At 47.1% G+C, this 5,195-nt stretch overlaps 1 non-coding gene across 1 annotated transcript; it reads left to right on the top strand.

Moving 5' to 3' along the window:
• The first annotated feature begins 3,960 nt into the window (after positions 1-3,960).
• LOC149750289 (signal recognition particle RNA) lies at positions 3,961-4,260 on the top strand. The gene has a single exon (XR_016392315.1).
• The last annotated feature ends 935 nt before the right edge of the window (positions 4,261-5,195 follow it).

The following is a 5,195-nucleotide window of genomic DNA, read 5'->3' as shown; positions in this document are numbered from 1 at the left end:
GGGTGGGGGGAGGGTCTGTCCTAGGAAGGCCCGATAGGGTTTTGCTTGGTTACAGGAGCTTCTTTCTCATGTAACAGTCTGGAGGTAGATGTGGCCCAGGCTGGCAGGGTGGTTCAGCTCCATTAAGTTATCCATGGACCCTGGTTTCTTTCCTCTTAATGCTCTACCATACCCTAGGATATTTTCCTCATTTGCATGGTTAAAGCTTGGGCACTGACAGGGGTTTGCATTGGCACCATCTAGCTCTGGGGAAGGGCAAAAGAGCAGAACTGGAGGACAACTGATTTATCTTTTAAGCAAGTGAGGCAGAAGTGGCACATATTACTTTCACTCATATTCTGTTGGTGAGAACTTGACCACACTTGGTTGTAAGAGAAATTGGGGGGCTTCCCTGGGGGGGCTTCCCTGGGGGGGCTTCCCTGGTGGCTCACTGGTTGAGAGTCCGCCTGCCGATGCAGGGGACGCGGGTTCGTGCCCCGGTGTGGGAAGATCCCACATACCGCGGAGCAGCTGGGCCCGTGAGCCATGGCCTCTGGGCCTGCGCCTCCGGAGCCTGTGCTCCGCGACGGGAGAGGCCACAACAGTGAGGCCCGCGTACCGCAAAAAAAAAAAAAAAAAAAGAGAAACTGGGAAATGTGGTCTTTAACCTGGGCTTCACGTGCCCAACCAAAAATTAGTAAAAGGGAAAAACAGATTTGGGGGGACAACTATCAGTCTGCCACGTTTCTCTTGCCAACAAAAAATTAATCAGTCGAGCTAAGAAAGAATTGGAAAGTTTTATCAAGCCAAATTTGAGGATTATAACCCAGGAAGAGCATGTCAGAAAGCTCTGAGAACTGTTTTATCCATTAGAAGTAAAAGCACAGTTATATAAGTTTTTTTTTTGAGACAGAGGCTGTACATCAAATGACGTATTATTGACAGTTTACATAATCCAGATCTAAATGTCATCGTGTTAGGTCAGGTGACCCCTTACAAGAGCAAGAAGGAATGTTATCTTTTAAGGAGTCATCTTGTTGATGCTAGGAGAATGTTGCTGTTTATGGTTGGGCAGGTATTCCTGCTAATGGGGGCAGGTATTCCTGCTAATGGGGAAGGTTTGGTCAATGCATGATGCAGATACACTATGCACAGTGGCGGGAGAGAGAAGAGGCCAAAGGGCAGAGAAGAAATTTTTATGTTTAAAATTTTCTTGTCTTGCCATAAAATATGAATTTTATTTCACACTCCCATTTCTTTCCAATTAATTCCTTCTTAAGACGAGTTTGCCTACTTCAGTTTACAGACAGTCCTTATTGCTTGCAATTGAAGTACCTTAACTGATGCCCCATTCTTCAGCTCCCAGTTTAAATGATGCCTCCTCAAGGAGGCTTATCTGGCCGTTACCCAAAAACTCGGTTGGCCTCTTGGTGGGTGTTGAGCCAAAACACACAACCAAGCCAAAGATTGGGAGAAGGAAGAATTAATTACCTGCAGCAAGTAAGGAGAGCACCAGGGGTCTTTCCCAAAGCAGTCCCCTGGAACTGCAAAATTGGGGAAATTTTAAGCTAAGGATAAATGCATAATCATGAAGGGGCTTGGGCAGAGGAGATTCAGCATAGAATTGGGGCAAAGGTAGACAGAGTCTAAGCTTTAGTTGATTGAAGTAATGAGGGTCTGAAAAGGTCAATATCATCATCCCTTAGGTTCCAGTTGATCTGGTAGTTGAGCACTTCAGGCTAATCTTTACCACTGAAACAAAACTGGGAGTCTTTATAAATCATATATTATCTTTGCTATTGTTCCTTCTCTTGCCTGATAACGGTCACTTGTTCCTGCATTCTTTTTTTCCCTTAAGATCATTCATTAGAGACCTGTTCAAGGATAAGCATCGTGGCCAGGCTTGGATCACAAAATGGCTTAGATCAAAAATGGCTTCTCTTATGTCAAGAAAGCCATGCCTGCCTCTCTTTCTCCAGGGACCCCCTACCCTATCTGTTTACATGACTGCTTTCTCTAAAGTAGGTCCCTTTCCCTTTTCCTGCCATTATTGTTTTTATCTCAGCACTTCGGCACTTAACACAACTTGTAATTACTTTTTTTTTCTATGTTGTTCTCTGTCGCCCCACTGTGTCCCTTTTCTTCACCACTACATCTCCATCGCCTAGCACACTGCCCGTCATTGGATAGACAAGAAATAAATATCTGGTGTTAAATGAATCAAACAGTGGTGAAGAATGACTCAGAGAGTTCCGAAGTGACCGACTAAATGTATTGGTGGAGAGTGGGAATACAGGAACGGTTAGACACCATTTGGAGGAAGGGATCAGAAGATGATCAGTTTTGTTTGCACATGTTGAATTTGAAGTTTTGAATAATTTCAACGTGACACCTAGTAGGCAGCTTGAAACAAGATCTGGAGCTCTGGAAGGAGCATCACATTGGAGCTATAGTTTTGATAGCCTTGAGAATTGATGAGGTCACTCATGAAGATCATGGCAAGACTACACAGAAGGTTTACGAAGGAACTACAAAGAACAATATTTAAACAGTGGGCAGAAAGATCAGCAGAGCTTTCGAGGACCCAGCAGAGGCTGTTAACAAGAACCAGGGAGAAGAAACCTTCGGGGAGGAGGTAGTGGTCACAAGTGGTTCAGTTGGGGCGGGGTGGGGGGTGGGGGGAGGTAAATTATGTCACATAAGTCTGAAAGAGTCCCTTAGAACTGCCAATTAGGAGACTTAGATGTGGTAGCTTTAGAACAATTTCATTGGGTTGGTGGGCTGTGGTCTGAAGATAGAATGTTAGGAAGTGATTGTAGTAATTGTAGAACATGATTTCAGGAAGTGCCGCTATGAAAACAACATTTTATTTGGAAAGAGAGACAAGGTCAAAGAAGAGTTGAAAGAAAGCTCAGAATGTCTTTATATAAGAGAGAGAGAGAGAGAGAGAGAAAGAGAAGATGAGTATGGAAATGATTGATGGAGGAATTTCGACCTACTGGGTCTAAGATAGGAAGGGACAACAAAGAGTTGCCCTCCCTTGAAGATGTAAAGATGAATTTTAGAGAAGGGCAGAGTAACAAGGAGTTGAGGTTTTTCTGATGACCTTTAATTTATTTATCAAGATAAAGGAGGGAGCAGAGTTACCTGCTGCAAGAGAGGAGGTTGAGGGGGAAGTTTGGACCGGTTTCTAAGAGAGAAGGGGGATGGAAAAACATTGCCGGTAGGAGACAGAAAATGTCAGCTGATTGCAAATCTATCATCGCTGGAAATTCTTTTTCCTTCTTCCCCTTTATGCCTTCCTAACCTAGTCTTGTTCCAAAAAGACTTCAGGCTGCCAAATCGTAATTTTTGCACAGTCTATTCAGATACTAGATTTTTTCCCCCCCAACAGTCATGGGCAACGAACACGTGGGGACAGCGAAAACAGACGGCTCCCGCACATTCCCTTCGTTCCAACAGTGAAAACTGAGCTGGCCTCCAGCACTTTTGCGGACCCCAACCTCCGCTACTGTGGGTTACACTCCTTCGTACAGCGAAGGCACCTCCTAAATGCTTGCTGTGGACAATGGGAGATTTAGGGACAGATGGTTCGGTTCCCTCGTGAATAACGTCCCCCCAACATGCAGCACGTATTTAAGGCCTGCTGAAGAAAGGCAATGCTGAGGGACCAAGGTATTGCCTTTACTTTTGTGCTCGCTGCGTGTCCGGACGCAACGCCTACGAGCATTAAGCGCAAACCGACCAACGTTCCAAGCAAAACAGCGGGAGCCGAGGCCGGAACAGGGAAAGTAGCTTGTTCCTTGCTCGCAAACCACCAAGGCAGGACGACAACCCCGCCCCGATGACATCACATGTTCATCAGCCTCGAGGCCACCTTGCGTCGGGCGTGTCTTATCCCGCTACGGCCTCAGCCTCGCCCCGCCCCAGGTGACGTCACCGCGCCACAACCTCTAGTAACTCGTTGTAGCAATTCTCGTCGCCGGGCGCGGTGGCGCGCGCCTGTAGTCCCAGCTACTCGGGAGGCTGAGGCAGGAGGATCGCTTGAGCCCAGGAGTTCTGGGCTGTAGTGCGCTATGCCGATCGGGTGTCCGCACTAAGTTCGGCATCAATATGGTGACCTCCCGGGAGCGGGGGACCACCAGGTTGCCTAAGGAGGGGTGAACCGGCCCAGGTCGGAAACGGAGCAGGTCAAAACTCCCGTGCTGATCAGTAGTGGGATCGCGCCTGTGAATAGCCACTGCACTCCAGCCTGGGCAACATAGCGAGACCCCGTCTCTTTTGTTTGCCCCTCCCTCATTTAAGGAAAACCTATATCTTCTAAATCCGTGTATTTCCCCTAAACAAATAACAAATGTTTGCCTTTTACCAGATTCATACTTTTTACGAGTTCAGTAGTTCACTAATGTGTGCATTAAAAGTTGACGAGATATAACTGGTCTTTATTACTGACTCTCTCTTCCCACTGTTTTACGCTTGCCTCCTATTTTACGTTCCTTTACAGTTAAGACTCACCGGGTAAGTTGGATGCTCGGGTAGTTGTAGCCACCTCATCGCTGACCCCTACTGGAGAATCGTCAAAACGTCTTTGCGAAAAGCTGTTATCACCCTCGAAGCCAGCAGGGGATGCTCGTTTTCTCACAACCTGTTGGAGAAAATGGCTGCCCGGCATCAGTGCAAAAAGTTCATCTCCGAGGCCAGATTTCCTAAGTTCTTCCCACGGCGGTCCAATTTGCTACTTTGTTATCGCCATTTCCCTTACCTAACCCGGACCTTCCCTGACAGGGTCACCTTCATTCACCACTCTCCTGTCAAGGTTTTTGCTTTTAACTGTTGCTGGCGGAAGATCTGGCTTTTATCCGAATCCTTACATTCTGCCCATTTACAGATAGGGCTGACCTTCCGACGGGGAACCCGGATACTCCCTCCTTGTAGGGGAAAAAGCAATCCAAGAGGAGCCCAGGCGTCCCTGTGAAAGCCGAGGTGACGGGGCAGCGTGGCAGAATGCCGTCAGCCTGTCGCTCCCCTTGGTTCTCGGATTGCCAACAGCTAACGTTAGAGGTGGAATTGAAGTGCAGGCAATTCGAGCATTGGGTGGGCTTGGGTCTGGAACTCAGTTGATGAGAGCAACTCCTGAGAGCCCTCCACTGAGCTATGTAAGGCAAGTGTTATCTTTATCTCGCTTTTAAAAGAAATAAGTAAATAAGGTATGAACG

This window comes from Delphinapterus leucas, chromosome 2, assembly GCF_059928025.1.
Source record: "Delphinapterus leucas isolate spDelLeu-1000000601 "Yukka" chromosome 2, BTC_Dleu_Yukka2, whole genome shotgun sequence".
In the NCBI taxonomy this organism is placed as follows: Eukaryota; Metazoa; Chordata; class Mammalia; order Artiodactyla; family Monodontidae; genus Delphinapterus; species Delphinapterus leucas.
This window is presented reverse-complemented; position numbering and strand designations above follow the sequence as displayed.